This window comes from Microcebus murinus, chromosome 23 (genome assembly GCF_040939455.1).
Source record: "Microcebus murinus isolate Inina chromosome 23, M.murinus_Inina_mat1.0, whole genome shotgun sequence".
NCBI classification, from domain to species: Eukaryota; Metazoa; Chordata; class Mammalia; order Primates; family Cheirogaleidae; genus Microcebus; species Microcebus murinus.
Window position 1 is genome coordinate 30,935,659 of NC_134126.1, and position 23,707 is coordinate 30,959,365.

At 38.4% G+C, this 23,707-nt stretch overlaps 1 protein-coding gene and 1 pseudogene across 7 annotated transcripts in view; one reads left to right on the plus strand and one right to left on the minus strand.

Moving 5' to 3' along the window:
- Positions 1 to 23,707, minus strand: part of PPP1R12B (protein phosphatase 1 regulatory subunit 12B) — a 177,129-nt gene that overhangs the window by 135,043 nt on the left and 18,379 nt on the right. The window lies entirely within an intron of this gene.
- On the plus strand, positions 4,421 to 22,419 carry LOC105868767 (POU domain, class 5, transcription factor 1-like; annotated as a pseudogene).

The window sequence follows — 23,707 nt, forward strand, 5'->3', positions numbered from 1 at the left end:
GTTTGTAAGCCCCTTAATGTCTCCATGCCTCAATGTCTCAGCTGTGAAACAGGTATAATGATACTTAATCTTATCTACAGTACTATTAGGATTAATTATAAAAATCATTTCTAAAGTGCTATAAATGGGTGGGTTGTTTCATCATTTCATTATTATATTATAAAAAGAAAGACATGTTAGAAAATACTGATTTGCTTAAGAATTAAAAAAAAATAATCACACAAGATTAGATGTAATTTTCTCAACATGAAGTTATAGTTTTAAGGCTCTAGGATTGCTAAATAACCCCCGCTTTGGAAAGAAAGCGTAGAGTGATCATTTCAAAGAGAAGAAATGTTATTTTCTTTTCATGTATTTTCTGAATGGCGTCAAACAATATGGCAAAGTATGTTTGTCGTTATGAATGGTTAGGGATCCTCATCTGCCCATATCATGGCAGCAATTAGAAGAAAGCAGAGAAGGTTTTTGAATAAAGGCTTTAGGCTTACCATAGCCTAAAAGAAATAGTCACAAACAGCTATGAGATGTGCAAAAACTAAAACGCTGGCTTGACATAGCTATAGAATAGAAAAGAGGCATTATAGAAAGCACACAATGACAAAGGTAATCATCATGAAGGCTTAAATGGTTCCAAAACAGTTGGGATAATTCAGGACCTAGAAACAAAATAAGACCTCTTTCTTAAAACTTGCCTTTTGGCCGGGCGCGGTGGCTCACGCCTGTAATCCTAGCACTATGGGAGGCCGAGGCGGGCGGATTGCTCAAGGTCAGGAGTTCGAAACCAGCCTGAGCAAGAGCAAGACCCCATCTCTACTATAAATAGAAAGAAATTAATTGGCCAACTAATATATATAGAAAAAATTAGCCGGGCATGGTGGCGCATGCCTGTAGTCCCAGCTACTCGGGAGGCTGAGGCAAGAGGATTGCTTGAGCCCAGGAGTTTGAGGTTGCTGTGAGCTAGGCTGACACCACGGCACTCACTCTAGCCTGGGCAACAAAGCGAGACTCTGTCTCAAAAAAAAAAAAAAAAACTTGCCTTTTCATCACCTCCTTAAAAAAAAAAGTTAAAACTTTAGCTGAGGAAGAATTACCCAAATTAAATGACTTTCACATTATGACATTATTTGCTTTTTCATTGTGTTGACATTTACACTAATGATGCAAAAGCAATGGTGGGTAAAACTGCTAAGGCCTTAGCGTGAATCAAGGCAGCGTCATCAAAAGATACTGGTAGGCACTGTATTCTTCCTCACTGCACACTCACAGTTAAAAAAAGCCTATTTCACTTAAGAATGACCTTGATGAAGCAGCAAAAATTATTAATTTTATTAAATCTCAATCCTGGAGTATAAGTCTTTTTAATATTCTATGTGACAAAAATGGAAAGTATACTTAAAGTACTGCTGTATACGCAAGTAGATGGTTGATTTTAGGGAAAAGCACTGTGGATCTGAGTTATGAGATGAAATTAGCTGTTTTCATGGAACACTATTTTTACTCACAGGAATAACAGACAAATTACAGTTATTCAGACTTGAAAATGAACATAGTGAGCCCGTCACTTCAAAAACAATAACTGTATTTGTTGCAATGATAAAATTAGACCATTCAAGTGAAAATTAGAATTTGGGGAAACATAGCCACCACCATAAGCTTGACAGCTTCCCAATACTTGCTTTTCTGATGAAATCAGTGGGACTATCAAAAAAAAATGGATTGTTGATATTGTATAATAAAATGTATTTACATTTGGAAGATCTGTATAATATATTTTCCAAATAACCAAATGCACAGTGTTAGAAAGTCACCGGTGGGTAAAAGGTTCATTCAAAGTACAAGTTAGACCGATGAGTTTTAATGTAACAGAATAAGAAAAGTCCACTGATAGGATTTCAGTTTCCACATTGCAACTAACCTTTAAGAAACTACCAGTTCTTAAACTAACATTTAAGAAATTACCACTTGTTGGAGTTTGGTACAGTATCGGAAAAAAAAAAAAACAAACAACCCAGCTACAACTGTCTCACAGGTTATTAAAATACTTCTCCCTTTTCCAAAAATATATCTATGTGAGGCTAGATGTTATATACTTTAATCAAAATAATATATCACAACAGATTGAAGTCAGACATTAAAAGAAAATTGTAAAAACATAAAACAATGTCACTCTTCTCACTGGGCTTTTTTGTTTTTGAAAGTACCTATATAATTTTTAATTATAATATGATTTATATTAATATATAAATGCGTTATTTTTAATGATTTCATAAGCACATATTTAATATAATTCAATAATTACATATTTTTTAAATTCCTCAATAATATATGTATTAACCAATATGGATGAAGTCCTAAATAAGTTTTGGGGGTCCTGAATACATTTTTAAGTGTAAAGGAATCCTAAAATCAGTTTGATGATCACTGCCTTCAAGCTAACTACCAAGAAATATTCTATGGTATTAATGAGCAACTGTTTAAACAGTGAAAGATTACTGTGGGCAGACCTAAGTTAGAATTCCAGAGGCCTTTCATAACTACAGAACTTAAATAGTACATTTCAGAACAAGAGAATTTATAGGAACTCCCTCCAGAGATAAACCCCATGTCAATCCTGTCTAAAGTAGGGGGATAGGTAAAAAAATGTTGATTCCATTTAGAAGAAAATTTAATTAGGTAACTCTGGCTATAAAAAGTATCTTTGTTAAATTTTCCTAAGCCATTTGATACTCCTTTTATAATTACTGAGATTACCTAAACATATCAGCCTAGATTTGAGGTGATAAAATGTAATATATTCCTCCAATCTCACCTGTTGAGGCCAATCTGGCTTTTATAGCCACTATTCATAATACTGCTATTTCAACAGCAGCTCCAGAAATTACATTTCTTCTATGATTTTTAGGTTTATCAACTTCCACAAGCATTCCCCATTTACTCTTTACTTCTTTACCATGTAAAATATTTAATAATTATTCATAATATTTTAAAATATTACATAATTATGCTAAATTGGCCATATTATCACTAAATTGGCCATATATTACATGTCTGCCAGTCTGCAATTCCATAGATCAAGATTTAGCCATCCCATTGCAGAGTATCATGCTCAAAACTGTAAACAAAGATTTTTAAGTGAAAGAAATGGAAGGGGGCACTTTTCAAAAAGGTACTGAAGCTCAAGGAGAAGAAAGTGTTGTAGAGGTTGTGCTAAATACACTCTTTGCCCTTACACTCTTACATCAAGAAGCTCAAATGTGCCATCTTAACCTGTGTGGGCCAAGACAGTTGGGTCAACTGCTGCTTGCTTGGTTGCAAAATTTCTTTGGCTCTGAAGAACAGTCTAAAAACTTAGCTCCAATGGCCACATCACTACCTGGCAGACTTTTGTAAGCCAATGTTCTCAAGATCATTCTTTGCCCTTTGAAGATGACAGCAGCCAAATTCCAGAGGGCCTAAAATAAGCCCAGCTGGTCCAGGTATCAAATGGGAGAAAACTTATCTTTTCTCTTTCCTTCTCTCTTACATCTCCCTCCCCACTCCTAATTTCCTTAATCTCCCTTACCCCATCACTACTTCATTTTTTTCCTTTTAAATTTTATGATATTATATCTATAAACCTCAAATCCTTGATACAATTTTTTTTTTTTTTTTTGAAATGGGGTCTTGCTATGTTTCTCAGGCTGGTCCCAAATTCCTGGACTCAAGCGATCCTCCCACCTCAGCCTTCTCAGTAGTTGGGACAACAGGCAACCACCACCATACCTAGCTAATTTTTTTACTTTTGTAGAGGGAGGGTTCTCACTCTTGCTCAGGCTGGTCTTGAACTCCTGGCCTCAATCAGTCCTCTAGCCTTGGCCTTCCAAAGTGCTAGGATTACAGGTGAGAGCCACGGGGCCTGGCCAAGACATTCTTCTTTATCTTTGGTTTTTAACAATTTAATTATAATATGCCTAGAGTAGTTGCCTTGTACAGCTATGTGTGGCTTGTAGTCAGACAGATCAGAGTTTGCATACCAGCTCTGCCAATGCAAATAACTTTGAGTGGGGTATCTAATCTCAGTACCAGTGTATGTACTCATCTATCGCATTGGGAATACCACCTACTTCATAGGGTTTTGTGAAGATTAAAGGAGATAAGCCCTTTGGAATAGTTCCTGATATTGTTTTTAAGCCAATAGTTGAACAAATAGCAACTTCCCCAGGAGGGAAAAAATCCACAAAATGTACCTATTTCTCACTTATCACAGCCCTCTTCCACCTCTAGTACCTTATGGGAGGAAAGCAATTTGGTAAAAAATGTCTTTGAACTAGCAAGATTTTGGAGCTTGCTTTTCAGTTCAACTTTAGAAAATTCCTCTCTAATGTTCAGAATGCTGTGGGTTCCTAAATTCAGGAACTATATGAATAAATTAGCATGTACCATGGTTAAGTTGGAAGAGAATCATCCCTGCAGGTGAGACCAACCAACAGCTGTAGGTCACTCCTATGAAATACCTTGGAGTGACTGTTCTCCCAAGCTCCTTCTCTCTCGATCTCTCTCTCTCTCTCTTTTTTTTGCCTCCAGAAGAAGGAATATGACTAAAGTGTGGATGAGAGACGAATGGCCCCTGAACACCTTCTCAAGTGAATAATTACTAAATTTAGATGCCCTTCTGCCCACTCAATCTGCAGCTGTGCTGCTGACTCATTCACGACTGAAGCAGGGTAGATGAGCAGATTCGCCCGTGTACAAAACTGTGTCCAGGGACATGGACTCCAACACTGCTTCCACACAGAGCTATGCTAAATCTGCCAGACAGATAGGTCTTTCATTTTTTTGGGAAGCAGGCTAAACAAGCTTTTGATGTTACCTATGACAACAATGGGGACATTCTTCTTTGCCTTTAACTCAAATTCTTTCTGTTGTGGCTTAAGTCCATCTCCTCCTATTTTGCATTCCTGAAGACACACAAAATTTTACTAAGGTAACAATTTGTTCTATGTGCCTTAAGAAATGAAGATATGATTTAATTATTAGTCCAAAAAAACTATTTAGAAAAATTGCCAGGTAATAAGTTAAAGGTTCCTAAAATCAGCATGTCACATTTCTCTGGCAATGATAATCTCCAAGGAAAAATACTTGATTTTTGCCAATAAAATGAGGAAAGAGCACTGTGATCTCTCTACTGTACCTGATACTGCTCTCTCTATATCAAAGGCAAAAGTGGCTGATGGTTGATCAGTGCCAGAGTTAAATCTGGGAGTGCAGAGAAGGCTTACAAAACAAAGCCTTCTTGGTTCCCAAAATAGCCTGCAACTGTCACCACCACCAAGTGTCGGCTTTAAGAGCTGACCTTGCTATTGTACCTCAGAATATGGCTAATACTACCTGCCTCAGCCTCAGAACAACCCTATTCCCCACAAAACCCAGCTTCTAGGTGTTGGGTAAATGTTATAGTAGAAGCTAAGCTTAGTGCAGCCAAACACCTACTTGTTTGTATTTTTCAGCCTGCAGCTTGCCTTGATTTCAATAAATCATGCTGACAAAGTTATGGGACGGTACATTGAAAGACTACCAACAGAGTAAAAAGGCAACCCACAGAATTGGTGAAAATATCTGCAAATCATATATCTGTAAAAAGATTAATATCCAGAGTATATAGAGGACTTAGCCACAACAACAACAAAAACCAATTCAAACAGGCTAAGGGTTGAACAGACATGTCTCCAAAGATATACAAATGACCAATAAGCACATGAAAAGACATTCAACATCATTAATTATTAGGGAAATGCAAATTGAAACTATAATGAGATACCACCTTGCCCCCATTAGGATGGCTACTATCAAAAAAACATAAAATAACAAAAGTGTTGGTTGGCAAGGATGTGGAGAAATGAGAACCTTGTGCACAGCTGATGGGAATGTGAAATGGTGTAACCTCTACGGAAAACAGTATGGCAGCTCCTCAAAACATTAAAAGTAGAACTACCATTCCTATTTTATTCAAAAACAGAACTTTGGGTATATACTTAAAAGAATCAAAAGCATGGTCTCAGAGAAATGTGTACACTCATGTTCACAGCAACATTATTCACAACAGCTAACACGTGGAAGCATATTATCCCAAGAGTCTGCTGCCAGATAAATGGATAAGCAAAATATGGTATATACATACAATGTATGTATTCCAGAAGGAGTGTGGCCCTGCTGACACCTTGATTTCAGATTTCTGGCCTCTATAACTGTGAGAGAATAATTTCTGTTGTTTTAGGCCACAGGTTTGTGATAATTAGTTAAGGAGGCCACAGGAAACGAACACAACTGGCACAGGGGATCAGAACCTAGAGAGTCAGCCATAGCCTCACTCCTTGCTATTAACTGAAAATCACAGTAGTGACTGATCCCTTCTTTGTCAGATGAAAAGTTGTCAATAAATTAATTATACCACTTTTTGGAAGACAACTACATTAAACAGAAAGTTTTTACCAATCTTTAGCTCAAGCAACAAAATCCTGAGAGACCTATCCGTTGTCCTCACATTAGGCATTTTGCCGAAGGTATTCTGGTTGAGGACTGGAACTAGGGTAGCAATACTGATTGACGAGGTCCCTGTGAAACCCAAGCTCAAAGGCCCCTTGCTCTAATTAGGTAGCCTCATCATAAGCCAAGAAATTATATAGTCATCCCTCAGTACCCATGGGGGAATGGTTCCAGGATGCCCTGCAGATCCCCAAATCCAATGATGTTGCCCCTTTTATATAATGGCATAGTATTTGCATGTAACCTACGTACATCCCTCTAGATATTTTAAATCTCCAGATCACTTATAATACCTAATATAATGTAAATGCTATGTAAACAGTTGTTATGCTGTTTTTTTAAAATTTGTATTTTTTTTGTTGTTGTTGTATTGCTATTATTGTGTTTTTTTCTCCCCCAAATGTTTTCCATCCACATTTGATTGCATCCACGGATGCGGAACCCAGAGATTCAGAGGGCTGGCTGTACAAGTAAATTAAAGGTGATAAAGGAGTCAGTAAATTTGGAAATCTCCACCATCAGCAGATCATCATCACAAGAAGGTTTTAACATATTAGTAGTTAAGATTGACTGATCCAGTGCTTGAATCAATCCTTCCAAGTACCTGTCTATCAATTCCTATCATGATATAGTGTAAGTACTGCTTAAGTGGTAATCCTAATAGCAGTCTGCTCCAACATGACAGGTGACCTCAGCAACTGTCGGCCCTGCGTAAAAGACTCACAACCCCATTGGCAGAGATAGTTTGGCTCCCAGATGGTGAGAACTATATCTGATCCTGTACTCAGTGGTCAGACAGGCTCTGGACACAGACCTGTACCATTTCAAGATAGATAGCCAAGAGAGATAGCAGCAGTAAAGAATTTTCCATGGAGTGTAATACTAAGATTTTTGTTCTCAATAAACTGGCATATTATCCCAAGACTGTAAATGTTTACAAGTTGGGACCAGAGAACATCTTTTTTCAATTAAATGCAAATATCATATTGCCTAAAGGTTAATAGTCAAGTTTCAAAAAATGTGTTCACTCTGGATTCTTACAAGGCCTTCTCTAAATGCCCCAAGCCCTTACCCTCCAATGTTTCCTTAACCTTCTCTATTCCCCTTGCATTTGACTACGTAAATGGAGAAAAGCTCATTAGGTTGTCTTACAGGTGTCACCTCAGCAACTTTTTTACTACACAAGGACATATATGTCTGATCTCACTTTTGCCACCAATCAAATTTTTTAAAAGTTGAGGAGAAAGAAGATGAAGGAAGGGCCCAGAAGAAAGCTACATCTTCTCAAAGTTCATGGGTTACCTTCAAACAGAAGTTTATATTAATAGTTCCAATCTCCAAATCTCTACTTTGTTACTCCTTGATAATCCTAATTTTGAAGAATGATAAATGAGGCCTAGTAACTTTGCTAAAATTCCTCAGCATGACTTTCTCTGAGGTCAAAGGAATATACATAGCTGGGTAACTCTGACACTTGTATATAAGCAAGAAAGTCCTGAAATTACATTCTCACAAATTCTGCACATAAAAACTGAGACACGCCGGGCGCGGTGGCTCACACCTGTAATCCTAGCTCTCTGGGAGGCCGAGGCGGGTGGATTGCTCGAGGTCAGGAGTTCGAAACCAGCCTGAGCAAGAGCGAGACCCCGTCTCTACTACAAATAGAAAGAAATTAATTGGCCAACTAATATATATACAAAAAATTAGCTGGGCATGGTGGCGCATGCCCGTAGTCCCAGCTACTTGGGAGGCTGAGGCAGGAGGATTGCTTGAGCCAGGAGTTTGAGGTTGCTGTGAGCTAGGCTGACGCCATGGCACTCACTCTAGCCTGAGCAACAAAGTGAGACTCTGTCTCAAAAAAAAAAACAAAAAAAACTGAGACACACTAAGTAACGGAATGATTCACCTTAACAGACTTCATCAAAAGAGGTTACTTGGAAAAAGGCAGTTGTAACAAAGTTGTAAAAGGAAGCAAAGAACGTGGTGGCTGGAACAAGAACCATTAGGACTTTCACATTTTACAGATGATGAAAGTTAGCCCAGAAAAGTTAAATGACTTATTTAAGGTCACATATTTAGTTGCAGAAGCACCTAAATGCTTTCTACCTACCAATTTAGAGGTGTCCAAAATAGAGTTCACAGGCCAGGGTCAAGATACCATTTGGCTTATGGAACATTTTTACTGTCTGATACCACCTTCCTAAAAATAACTTTACTTTAGCATATATAGAGTAAACTGATATTAGTCTAGCCCTCTAATAATTTCTTATGAGGAATGTGGCCAAGTGGTCAATTTGAGTTGGTCACTCCTAAGTAGACTAAATGCAAAACACAAAGATCCCATTAAAGGACTTTGGTTGCCACTCTGTTTATTAGCATGAGTCTGGATTAGAAACCTCCCTCATATCTTGGCTACCTGTCTTAACCACAGCCCCCCAACGGTCTACCCTGCTGCCAACTTGGCATGTAGAGTACATTGCTGTCCCATGGAGAGGGATTTTTCTATTTAACTCCAGATCACTCTGTGCTCATAAACAAGTGTTTCATAAGCCACAAGAGTACAGCCTGAAAGCTATGGCATGGGCAATACTCCATAGCTGTCAAGTAAGCCTGGAGAAAAGAAGGAAGACAGTTCTGGGACTTGAGTTGGGTAAGGAGTGAAAGCCCCAAAGAAATTAAAGGAAATTAAAATTTGCAGAAAGTATAAATCAGCACACCAAATTTTATCCCGAAAAAGAGATAATAAATAAGAGGTTGTTATTTTCCTAGCATATTTTCATCAAGAGTTTTGCATAGTAAAAGCTAGTAATATATAAGCCCATATCACTTATTGTCATGTCCCCCCACCTATAGAGTCCTACATGGTGAAGATATTAGAGAAAGCAGTATATAACCCTACCCAGTACAGTATATTAGTTAAGAGCACAGAGTATGGAACAAGACTTTCTAGGTTCAAATCCCAGGTCTACCAGTTAGTAATACTGTGTTCTCTGAACAAGTTATTTCTGTATGTGTTAGGCTCTTCATCTGTAAAATTATCATACCAATCATAGTAACTACTTTATGGGGTTACAATTAGGGTTAAATGAGCTAATGCACATAAAAACAGTGCCTGGCACACACTTAAATGTTATCTAAGTGTTAGCTGCTGTTATTATTATCACCCTTGTATAGGCTCTAAGAGTTAGTGAGGGACATTCCTTTCTATATAAGAAAGGGCAAAAATGATATTCTTAAAATAAACATAAACATAGTACAAACTCTATGTAAGTTCCTACATATGCAAACAGACTACACAGTTATAAGGAAGTGAATTAAAGTTAGGATTACAGAAAAGGGAAAACAACGGGCTGGGACTCCTATAGCTGGTAAAGGAAGTTCTCAGGCTGCAGACTGGGTTTTACCATAACGGAGTCACTGGCTGCTGAGGGTCCATCAAGTCTATTGTTAGCACAAGCAGAAAATCTGAGAAGACAGATTTAAGTTCCGGATCTGACACTGACTCATGTTACCAAAGAACAGGTTAAGAATTTGTCTCAGTAATCAGTGTTCCCTGACTGTAAAGTGCTTTTCCATTTATTCATGTAACAAATATTTACTAAGGCCTGTACCATGCCAGACGTGGTCCTTAGGGGAAGATGTAGGAATCAGAAATGATTAAGACTTTACCCTTTAGTGGTGGAAAGAGATATGTAAATGATACAATGCAACAGAAATCATACTCTAATATCAAATAAGAGATAAGTACAAAGTGCTCTAGTACAGAGTAAGATGTCACTAATGGTCTAGGTGTGACAGGAAACACCTCCCAGGATGGGCATTATTTACCTGAGTTATCAAGGAGAATGAGTTAGCCTACTGAAACAGCAGCGATGAAGAGAATTTGAAGCAAAAGGACAGTATACACAAAGGTCTGTATGAGGAAGAAGATGACAGTTTTTTGGAATGGTGAGAGTTTGGCATGCTTGTACTCAGATGGGGGTGCAGACATGCATAAAAACCTGAGCAGGGCTTCATTTACCATACTGAGGACTTCGACCTTTACCCTGTAGGCTAACAGGAAATAGAAGGAGAAAGAGCGGCTAGCGTAGGTTGGCAACTGTGAAGGTTCCTGTATCCCATCCCATGATAAATAGAGAGTTTAGCCTTTATCCTGAAGGCAACAGGGAGGTGTCAAGATTTTTAAACCAGAGAGTGATACTATCATAATTGTATCTTATAATGATTACTGCAGTGGGAATATGAAGATTGAACTGCTGGCAGGAAAATATCACAAGAGATACCATTTAGGAAACTGTAAACCCAGGCTAGAGAGGATGAGGTCCTGAAATATGGTATGGGCAGTGGAGACAAATTTGGGGAGGAGATGAATTTGAGAAGTATCCTTGAGGTAGAATGGACAGAACAGTGTAACTGATTAGAATGTCAGTGGTGAGAAAGGATAACATGAAGATTTTTAAGAGCTTTAAGACCCTGGATGGATTGTGACACCACTTAGACAAGACAGGGAATATAAATAAGTCAGTCTTAGAAGTCTTTTCTGTTTCTGATTCCCAACTAGTGCTAATTTCTCTTAAAGCCTAAGTGACTTACATTCAGGAACTATATCTGAGCAACAAACTAGCCATGTACTGCTGCCCTTTCCATATTAAATAATCCTAAAGTGAGCCCACAGAAATCAATGCCAACCAGCCCAACCTCACAGCTGTTCCCTGCCCCACAGCGAAGTCCTGGCTGGGTCAGCGTCAAGAATACTGTGGCACGGCGCTGGCAGGGCATTAGTGTACAGCAGCCCACACAGCAGGGGAATTGAGGTTACAGTGTAAGGTCTCAGCTACAGCTGAAATCTCTTTGAAGTCACATGTTTGTGACAACAGTGGTGACTTTACAACTCAAGAGGATGCCCTCAATTTCTTCTCTAAAACTGAAATCTTTGGAATAGAAAAATAGTAAATTAAAAATATTTTGTTTGGCCCATATGGTGTTACAAAGATTTGTCACACACAAAAAAATTCTATATTTGAAACTTCTTTTTAAAAAATAGAATATCTGACAACACACAGTAACAACTGGTTGGAGTTGAGTAGCAGTTGTGTTCTTTAGGCACAGCATGAATATCTCAGTGCTCCAGGCCCCACCACTCTCTACTGTGTTATACTGGGGCTACTTCATTAACTTATATTACCTGCCCACACCCTTCATTTTCTCAAAATAATTTCTTATGAAAATTTTCAAACATACAGAAAAGTTAAAAGAATCCCACAGTGAACACTCATATATCCACAGGAGCTATAGTCCACCATTAACATCATACTATTAATATATACTTGCTTTATCATGTATTCATCCATTCATCCCATCTCAGACATTAGTAATAATTTCCCTAAATATTAAATACTTCACCATACACATCATTAACTACAGTTCAATACTTGCTTATAGTATTAGTTTTCTTTTGAAGTAAAACTTACATACAGTGAAAAGCACAAATCTTAAGTATACATTCACTGAGTTTTGACAAATGTCTACACCTATTACCCATCATTGGAGGTTCTTGAGTTGTGTCCCTGAGGCATGTGACCCCTTGGATAGAGAAATGTTTTTCTACCTTGCTCTGACCTCAGCACTGTCCATGGCCAAGGAAATGCTGGCTATGAGCAGAAACATAGCTGACCTCTCTTAAAGCAGGATCTTGTTTCTTCTGAACCTTAACAGTCCACATCTAGGTAAAATCAATTTTATATATCTGATAATATTAATATATATTTTTTATAAATATAAAAGAAAAGACACTGTTTTATAAGACTTTAGAAATCTAAATAACTTCTTTCCTGAAAGCATCAAGTTCAGTGATGTAAGAAACATGGCCTATAGTTCAACCTTCAAACTGTTATGTTCTAGAGGAAGAGAAACTGAACAAATGATACAAAGCAACAAACAACACAAACATCTCTTGAGGTCACACACAGAAGAGTTAGATTCTACTCTCCCTGACTTGCCTGGTGGTAGTGCTGACGTAACACTGATTTGGTTTGTGATCTGGTTGGTAAGAGAAGGTATTCCTAAACCCAGGAAAAGATTAGGAATAGCAAGAAGGTAGAAACCTCATGTTCTAAAAGTAGAATAATGGACAGGTAAAAACCTGAAAAAAGATTCAACATTCACTGTTAAGGCAAAGACTTTCTACATAGCCTAGCAAAGCAATGGAATCCCTTTATAGAAATAAAAATGAGAAGTGTCCCCATCTCCTGTGATGGTAAGTGCTTACTTATCTGCAATCAAATCTAAGCCTCCTGGAGCATTTTGCTGGCAGTGTGCTCAGAATTAGGTGCAGCTTGCCAAGGCAAAGAATTTCAGACGCTGTTGCAGAGGTGCCAAAGGTTAAGGAAAGAGTGTGTGTTACCTACCTTAGTCTTTTAATCTGTCTCAACTGTCTCATTTACTAAGTGGCCTCAAGCCCATACTTTGAGCAACTGTATATCTAGGACAGAGGTAGAGGGCAAATTTCAGAACAGAATGGGGGATATTACAAGATACTGTACGGGCAAAAGAGCCCGACTTTAATGTTATAGTCCATCCCGATCTTTCCACAACTAAGTTTCCTGGCTGTACAACAGAAAGCACCAACTTAACCTTCCTTGTATTTCAGAGTTGATATGAGGACACGAGACAACAAATATGAAATGGAAAACAGACTTTTAAAAGGATAACTAGTACATAAATCCAAGTATTGCTATTAATATATGATCTTCTTTGTGTTACTTAATAACACAAAATACACTCTGAGGTAGTACAGTATAGCGCATTGATTTACAGCAGAGGTTGGCAAACTTTCTCTGTGAAGAGCCAAATAGCAAGTATCTTGGGCTTTGTGGATCATAGCCTTGAAAACACTCAATTCTGTCATCATACTGTAAAAGCAACCATAGACAATACTAAACCAATGAGTAGCTGTGTTCCAATAAAATTTTATGGACTCTAAAATTTGAATTTCATATAAGTTTCGTGTGTTACAAGATACTATGCTTCTTTTGATTTTTTTTCCAACTAATTAAAAACACAAAACCATTTTTAGCTAATAGGCTGTACAAAAACAAGTAGTGGGCTAGATTTGCCTGTGGGCTATAGTTTGCTGACCCCTGATTTAGAACACTGGCCATAAAATTTGAATTCAAATGCCAGCTGTGAAACTTAATAGCTACAAGACCTTATTTAAGTTTCTTAACTTCTTTCTGTTGCAGTTACCTCATCTTTAAAATGGGAATAACAATATTATTTATCTCTTAGTATTATTATGATGATTACATGACTTTACATGGGCATAGCAGCTGGAACAGTGCCTGACACACTTAACTGTTCGTGAATATTGCTACTAGCTATTATAAACCATTCCCATTACAATCTCTAACAGTTCTCCACATGCCACACTTTCATATGCCTCCACACATCTACTACCCATGCTATTTCCTCTACCTGGAATGCACTTTCCTGTTTAGAGCGTCTAGATGGTCTCAAAGACTCAGTTTAAATATCATTTTCTCTATGAAGCCTGCCTTGATTTTCTTCCTTTCCTAGCAGACACTAGCCACTACAACCTATTTCCAATCACCTATTGCATTTTATTGTAGTTATCTTTGACAGGTCGAATTCCCAGCAAGACTCTTACACAGAGACTATGAATTATGATTGTATCCCCAAAGCCTGAAATAGTGCTCTACACACAGATTGCATATATTTGCTTATGGTATTACTAACAACAGAAAGCAACCTAATCCATTAATAACTAGGATAGAAATCTAGTTATATAACAAACATGAATTAAATATGTAAATAATGTCTAATATCCTATTTTTTAGTATAATCAATCACGTTAATATTCATCCCCCAGAGCATCCAGAGTTTGCTTTGGTGCCATTATTAGTTGGAAGCAGATGTCTTAGAATCCACACATTGATAATCAGAATATCTGCTTTTAGTAATTCGAAAGCCCATCTCCCACCTGAATTTACACAAAATAATCTGTGTTTAGTGAGGAAAAGAAGAAACTAAGCAATGAAATATGAAATTTCTACCAGTATAACAATGTAGATAGCAAAAAGCAAGAAGTTAAAATTATGAAAGCCCTTTTCTAACCCTGCTCTTAAACTCTTAAGTCCATGATCACAAGGCTTCACCAAGGCCTCTGAAAGAAGTTATGTTTTCTCAGCTAGTCAGGATCTTAACCAAAACAGAGTTACTTGGGCAACCTAAGATGACCACCCTTGCCACTCTCATGCTGCCAGGGGTGTTCTGCCCCTCTGCTTAGAACTCTGCCAGGCAAGCCACGATAATGTGCCCAATTGACCCTGTGCCAGACACAACAATCCCTCTGACAGAAGGTTCCTTGTGTCTGGTAATACTGGGCTAGCCAGCATGCCTGGCATACTGTCTCCAAAAAAATCAAAGCTGATTTGAGAGAACAAGTTAAAGGAGGAAGGGACTTCAAGAACTAAATAGTAAACATTTTCTGAAAGGCAATTTAATGTCATCAAAACCGGTCAAATACTATATCAACTATGAAGAGTGTCCATTGAAGATTCAGATCACAGCCTAACAGGTGACACTAGCATGACATCGAGGATGAAGGAGGAGCTTTTCATTTCTTAAGTTAATGCCACATTTGTAAAATCCCAGCTGGTTGCTATGAAAACAATGATGTCAGAATTGGTTTGTCCTTGGGTTTTTTGTTTTATGTGTGTATATAATGCACTGGCTGGAAATTATCAGTTTCTCCAGAGGTTTATATCCCTCTTTCAGGGCATGAGATCACATACCATGAGAATCTGCCAAATGTAAGAAACAGAAAACTCAACACATAGAAAACATTTGTTAGGACTATGCTGTATTCTCGTCAGTGTCATTGTTATCACTACTACTACTATTATTATCATTTTCTTCAGTGCTAGGAAATGACTTTGTGTACAGTATTTGAATGTTGTTGAAATTGGACATCTCATGATTGCTAATTCATAAGACAGTAATTTTAGACACATATCAACTTTTTTCATTTCAATAATACATTACTGTAACATATTTGATCAAAAGGATTGAAGTTTTTTGTATTTTAGAGCTGAATTAATTTCAACGGAATAATATAAATTATAATGCCATCCTTTCTTCCAAAAAACTCAAATTTTAAATATGTTCCCACGGCCAAGCGTGGTGGCTCATACCTGTAATCCTAGCACTCTCGGAGGCTGAGGTGGGAGGAATGCTCGAGGTCAGGAGTTCAAGGCCAGCCTGAGCAAGAGTGAGACCCTGTCTCTACTAAAAATAGAAAGAAATTAGTTGGACAACTAGAAATACATAGGAAAAATTAGCCGGGCATGGTGGTGCATGCCTGTAGTCCCAGCTACTCGGGAGGCTGAGGCAGGAGGATTGCTTGAGCCCAGGAGTTTGAGGTTGCTGTGAGCTAGGCTGACACCACAGCACTCTAGCCCAGGCTACAGAGTGAGACTCTGTCTCAAAAAACAACAAAAAAGAGTAAATATATTCCCACCAGTGTTCCTAAAAGTCCTCTAAGGAAAAGAAAGGTTGGTGAATAATGATAGCAACCCTACCATTTCAAGCCTCTGAAATTTCCACCTGCGTGAAACAACTGCAAATGAAGCAGCTGTTCAATTTGGGGGAACAGTAAAATAACTTCACTGTCGTTCAATAAATTGTACCCCCCCCCCAAAAAAAAAAGAAAGAAAGAGAGTGGTTGATGTGCTGAGAGTTAAGTAACCTGAAGAATGGAAATGTCGGAATTAGCAACGTGAAGGTCTCTGATGATCTGAGCAAGAAGTGTTTCAATGCAATAATGAGGCAAAGGCAAGATAGGAATAGAATGAAGAACGAGGGGAAATGGAAGCATTGATAAGTCTTGAAAAATATGGCTAAGAGATGGAGGAAAGAGACTGTCAGTGATAACTGGAGGTCAGGGAGGGTCCAAGGGAATTTTGTTATTATAAAATGGAAGAGAACCGAGCATATTTAATTACATTTGGAAGTGTCCACATGAAAGGAAAGGTTGGAGAGAAATTGGATTGTGTGAGATTACTGAGAAAGGTTCCAAAACAAAGATAAAAAGATTAGCCTTAAATGGAAAAAACAGCTCTGCCATTGCAATAGGAGGGAAGAAAAAAAGACAACCTCAGACATAAAGTGGTCTGGGGATGAAAAAATTAAAGACATTCCCATCTAACTTCTGTTTTCTATCTTATCTGTGAAGTAGTAGTAAATAAGGTACTGAGAGGTAGAAGCAATAATATCAGTTAATAGCCACTGAGTAAAGCCACTGCTTTACTATGTATGGGTAAAGAGCACTGTCCCATATATTAATTCATTTAATCCTCTAGCAAGCTAGTAAGATGGACATTATTATTATTTTCATTTTTAGAAAGTTAAGTAACTTGCCCAAGATCACATGGTTAAAAACTAAGAAGCCGGCATTCAAATCCAATCAGTCTGGCTCCAGAGCCTAATTCTGAAGCATTTAATTATATCAGCTCTCAATTTAGCAACCTGCGGGTCACCAGCAACTTTAACAAGTCTCATGTTAAAGCTCTTGTTAAAAATATTTTTTGTGTGTGATTCAAAGATTTCATTTCCTTAAAAATAACTAAAAAAAAAAAAAAAAAAGCTTATTTTGGTGTGATGGAGACAAAAGCCAGAGTGGGTTCTGGAGTAGGAGGCAAAGTAGTAGGAGGTGATAACATCTGTTGGAAAAAAGGGAGGAAGTAGGGTGGTGAGAAGGGTGAGGAGAGTAGAGAAGTGTGAAATCATCATTTCAGAGAAAGGAGGAGTAAGTTGAGCAGGAACACATAATTGGGTTTCCAAACAATGGTAAGGATCTATTTGAATTTGGTGACCATGAATGTGGTAAAAATCTGTATTGAAAATTTTATAATTTTCAGCCACTTAGGTATAACCACAGAGAAATCAGAATTGGGTTTATCCAGTCAGGACCCTGCCAGATAAGTTAGAAACTTTGAGAGGTAAAGTAATCCAGTAACACAAGAGAGTATACTTTTATTGAAAGAGCAAAAAACTATGGAAATCTAACCATCTGCAGTTTGGTATATATGCTTCTAAAATGCCTAGACACTTATGTGCTTATGTATGGATGTATTTTTCATATATCTTTTAGAATTTTTAAAAGCATAAATAGGGACATAGTGTATGTATTTTCTGTGAGTTTTTCTTTTTACTTTCAATATTCTTATAGACCTTCAAATGTTTGTGTAAGACTACTTAGGTCTATTTCTTGTGGACAAACTGCAAAAGATTTCCATACTGTGAACATTTAATGTACTTAATCATTCCCCTAGTTATATAAATTTAATTTTTTTAAATTTTTGTTACCATAAACAATGAATAAAAAACATTTCCATACACACATCATTCTGCACATGTGCTAGTATAAGGAAGGACATAAAACTAGGGGTCAAATTATTTTCACATATCTTTATAAAATCTGCCAAACTGCCTTCAGGCTTTACCCATGTAAAAGACAGTTAAGACTGCTCATTTCCCAAATTCCATAACAATATGCACAGTTGACAGAACTACTTTTTAAATTTCTTTTAAAGCATTGAACAAAAAAAATTAGTGTTTCAATTTGCATTTAATAATAAAATTGGGAAGTTTGTCGAGTGAAATTTTTAGAAAATGTTAACATAGCTTTATTGAGATACAATTCACCCATCTAAAGTGTATAACTCAATGGTACACTTAGTTTTTAGGCTTTTTATTTTATTTTATAGTATAGTGACAGGTGAAACCATCACCACAGCCAATTGTAGAAAATTTTCATCTTCTCAAAAAGAAACCCTGTACCCTCTAGCTTTTGCTCTAGTACCTCTTACCCCCTTCCTCCCCTCAGCCTTAAGCAACCACTAATCTACTTTCCTACTCTATAGATTTCCATATTCTGGACTCTCATGTAACACTTGTTTTCAAGGTTCATCCAATTGTTGCATGTATAAGTATTTCATTCCTTTTTATGGCTGAATAATAGTCCATTGTACGAATACATTACATTTTAGTCATCCATAAGTTGATAGACATTTGGGTTGTTTCCATCTTTTGGTTATTATGAATAATACTTCTATAAGCATTTGTGTGTAAGTTTTTGTATGGACATATATTTTCATTTATCTTGGGTTTATACCTGGGGATAGAATTGCTGGGCCATATGGTAACTCTGCGTTTAATTGTTTGAGGAACTGCCAGACCATTTCACAGTGGCTGTACCATCTTACATTCCCACCAACAGTACATGAGGACTCCAATTTCTCCACACCCTTGCCAACACTTACCATTAATATTATTTGACTCTTTGATTCTAGTGGGTACATTCTAGTGGTATCTCATTGTGATTTTCATTGCATTTCTCTGATGACTATTGATGTTAAGCATCCTTTCATGTGCTTAATTGTCCTTTTGTATATCTTCCTTGGAGACATGTCTATGGAGAACCTTTGCCCATTTTCAAATCGGGATATCTGTCTTTTTATTATCAAGGTATAAGAATTCTTTATATATTATAGATGCAAGTCATTTATCAGATATACAACTTGCAAATATTTCTCCCTTTCCGTGGATTGTCTTATCACTTTCTTGATAGTGTCCTTTCAAGCACTTTAAAGCTTTTAATATTGATGAGTTGAAATTATTTACTTTTTCTTTTATTGCTCATGCTTGTGATGACATACCTAAAAATCCTTTGCTAAATTCAAGGTCATGGATCCAGTTTGATAGCTCACCAGTAAAAATAAGAAAATAGATAAATACATCCGAAGTCATGGGAAACATTACCCCTATGTTTTCTTCTAAAAGTTTTATAGTTTTAGCTTTTACATTTAGGCCTTTGATCTATTTTGAATTAATTTTTATACAGTATGAGGTAAGGGTCCAACTTCATTCTTTTGCATGAAACCATCCAGTTGGCCCAGTACGATTTGTTGAAAACACTACTCTTTCTCCATTGAATGGTCTTGGCACCTTTGTCAAAAATCAGCCCATAGTTGTATGAGTTTTCTAGACTCTCAATTCTATTCCATTGCCCTATACGCCTACCTTTGTCCCCGTACCACACTGTTTTGGTTACCATTGCTTTGTGGTCAGTTTTGAAATCAGGAAGTATGAGTCTCCCTACATTCTTCTTCTTTTCTGGACTGTTTTGGCTATTCTGGGTCCCTTGAATTCCACATGGATATTATCTCGTGGGTTTTTTTTTGAGACAGAGTCTTGCTTTGTTGCCCAGGCTAGAGTGAGTGCCGTGGCATCAGCCTAGCTCACAACAACCTCAGACTCCTGGGCTCAAGCAATCCTACTGCCACAGCCTCCCGAGTAGCTGGGACTACAGGCATGTGCCACCATGCCCGGCTAATTTTTTCTATATATATTAGTTGGCCAATTAAATTCTTTCTATTTACAGTAGAGACGGGGTCTCGTTCTTGCTCAGGCTGGTTCCGAACTCCTGACCTTGACTGATCCTCCCGCCTCGGTCTCCCAGAGTGCTAGGATTATAGGCGTGAGCCACCACGCCCAGCCTCATGTGTTTATTAACCATATAAATAACTGTTCATCCATAGCCTTTCTTCATTTTTCTTTTATTTTTTTATTTTTTTATTTTTTTTGAGACAGAGTCTCACTTTGTTGTCCAGGCTAGAGTGAGTGCCGTGGCATCAGCCTAGCTCACAGCAACCTCAAACTCCTGGGCTCGAGTGATCCTTCTGCCTCAGCCTCCCGAGTAGCTGGGACTACAGGCATGTGCCACTATGCCCGGCTAATTTTTTATATATATATATCAGTTGGCCAATTAATTTCTTTCTGTTTATAGTAGAGACGGGGTCTCGCTCTTGCTCAGGCTGGTTTTGAACTCCTGACCTTGAGCAATCCGCCCGCCTCGGCCTCCCAAGAGCTAGGATTACAGGCGTGAGCCACAGCGCCCGGCCTCATTTTTCTTTTAGATGGTTAAATTTTTTAATTGCCTATATAAAGAGCTCACTACTCTGGATATTAATCCTTTGATCATAAAGGATTTAATCTTTTTCCTAGGCTGTCATTTTGTCTTTCAACTTTTTAAATGATGTCTGTTTACAATGTCATACAGAAGTTTGGAGTTTCATTTTACTCAGGAAGTCCTCTCCCTCCCCCTTCTTCCTTGCTTCCTAGTTATAAAAATATGCATCTGTATTTCCTTCTAAAAATTAGTGTTTTAAAAATATGTATATATACACACATATATGTGTATATGTATATAAAATGTGTGTATATATCACTATATATACATAAATATATATATGTGCATATGTATATAAAATATGTGTGTATATATCTATATATTTATCACTATTTGATTCCTTGAAACTGATTTTTGTGGGTGGTGAGAGTTAGGGTTAATTTTTTTTTCCCCAAGTAGAGAGTCAATTTTCCTAACATCATTTTTACTCCACTAATTTGAAATGTCACCTTTATCAGACAATTAAGTTCCCATCTGTACTTCAGTCTGTTTCTGAAATCTCTCTTCCTTTCATTGATCTATTTATCTATTCCTATATCAATACTACAAGATCTTAATTACTTCACTATGTTTTGACATCTGGTAGGTCAAGACCCACCTCATTGAGCTTTGGAGGATTTTCTTGGCTATTTCTACAGATTGATTCTTGGCAGATGAACTTCAGAATTAGCTTGCCAAGTTTTCATGAAAATTCTGGGTAGGGTTACATTGATTTTATAATAAAAACAATGACAGCGAGTGGGTGGGATTGGGGAGGGAAAGAGGTGGTGAGCAGTCCCCGGGCGAGCCCTCATTTCACCGCCCCCGGCTTGGGGCGCCCTCCTACCCCATGGCGGGACACCTGGCTTCAGATTTGGTGAGGGGCTAGGAGGGCCGAGCCGGGTTGGGTTGACCCTCAGACTTGGCTAAGCTTCCGAAGCTCTCCAGGAGGGCCAGGAATCGGGCTGGGGGTCGGGCCGGCTCCGAGGTGTGGGGGATTCCCCGTGCCCCCGGCCTGTACAAGCTGTGTGGCCGGATGGCGAACTGCACGCCGGAGTGGGGCTCGTGCCCCAAGGCAGCCCAGAGACCCCTCGGCCCAAGGGCGAGGCCGCAGCCTGAATGGAGAGCAGCTCCGTGGGGGCCTCCCACCAGCCCTGCCCCATCCCGCCCGGGGCCAGGAAGCTGAAGGAGAAGCTGGAGCAAAACCCTGAGGAGTCCCCGGATGTCAAAGCTCTGCAGAAAGAACTCAAGCAGTTTGCCAAGGTACTGAAGCAGAAGAGGACCACTGTGGGGTACACCCAGGCCAACGTGGGGCTCACCCTAGGGGTTCTCTTTGGGAAGGTGTTCAGTCAAACCACCATCTGCCGTTTTGAGGCTCTGCAGGTCAGTTTCAAGAACATATGTAAGCTGCGGCCCCTGCTGCAGAAGTGGGTGGAGGAAGCTGACAACAATGAAAATCCTCAGGAGATATGCAAAGCAGAGACCCTAGTGCAGGCCCGAAAGAGAACCCAGCGAGAGGCAACCTGGAGAACTTGTTCCTGCAGTGCCTGAAACCCACCCTGCAGCAGATCAGCCACATCGCCCAGCAGCTTGGGCTCAAGAAGGATGTGGTCCGAGTGTGGTTCTGTAACCGGCGCCAGAAGGGCAAGCGATCCAGCGACGACTATTCACAACGGGAGGAGTTCGAGGCTGCTGGGTCTCCTTTCTCAGGGGGCCCAGTGTCCTTTCCCCTGGCCCTGGGCCCTGTTTCCGTACCCCAGGCTATAGGAGCCCTCACTTTACCACCCTGTACTCCTCGGTCCCTTTCCCTGATGGGGAAGCCTTTCCCTCTGTCTCTGTCACCACTCTGGGCTCTCCCATGCATTTAACTGAGGTGCCTGCCCTTCTAGGAATGGGGGGCCGGGCAAGGGGAAGAGCTCTGGAAGGAGAACCTGGAGTTTGTACCAGGGCTTTTGGGATTACGTTCTTCAATCACAAAGGAAGGAACTGGGAGCACAAAGGGTGGGGGCAGGGAGTTTTGGGGGAGCTGGTTGGAAGGAGGGTGAAGTTCAATGATGGTCTTCATTTTAATCCCCACATCACTCATCACTTTTTTCTTAAACAAAGAAGCCTGGGATACAGTAGATAGATTAAAAAAAATGATAGCAAATATTATGGAGCCTACTATGTGCCACAAACTGGTTTAAGAGTTTTATATCTTAATTCAATTAGTCCCAACAATTCTATGAGGTAGTTACTATTGTAATACTATTACTATCACTAGAGACTGATATTATTAAGAAATTGAGATGATATAATATTGAGTATTTCTATTAGTATTTCCACTTACTTAGGCCTTCTTTTATGTTCCTTCATAAAGTATTGTCTTTTCTTCCCATACATTTCTTCCTGGACTTATTCTTAAGTATTTTATCATTTTTTATTGTTCCTATGAACAGGATCCTCTTTCCTATTGCATTCTTAAATGTGTATCTGTTATATTCCAAATGACAGTTTGGAAAACTATTTTGTATTGATTCAAATTAATTTTATATGAAAGTTTTTTTTCAAATTTCATTTTAGGATTATTCTCCTTTCGTACAATGCCTACTTTGGAACATAGTTAATCCCACATACTAACTTATATACATTCTTACAGTGTGGCACAGGGTGGTTCAAAGACTTGTCTTGAAAAGTTAAGTGGCAATACTCCTACCTTTCCCGGGTTTGCTGCTAAGGATTACCCTATGACATTAAACTTCCAATGCATCTAGAAAACAGCCTTATCACCCAGTAGGGTCTAACATAGAAGATCACAACAGTCAAATCTGAAGGGATAGGCAAAAACGTATCAAGGTATTTGGAGTTTGTTTTTGAACAGTCTAATTATTGACCTTTAAAAAAAAATCACTAAAGAATCCTTTTCTATCAAAAAGGAATCAGAAAAAAAAAATCTTGTACCACTGAAGCATTAAAATGAAGCCAAGTTTAAGGAGTAGCCAAATAGCTGACACATTTAAGCTGTCTTTTTGGAGTTACAGCTATCTAGTTAATAATGTCCGAGATTAATTCAAATGAACCTTAAATAGCAGTATACCAACACAGACCTCACTCTCTAGGCTTTTAGGGCACCAAAGTCTTTACTTAATTAAGAACTAAGCAGAGATGATCCCTGAA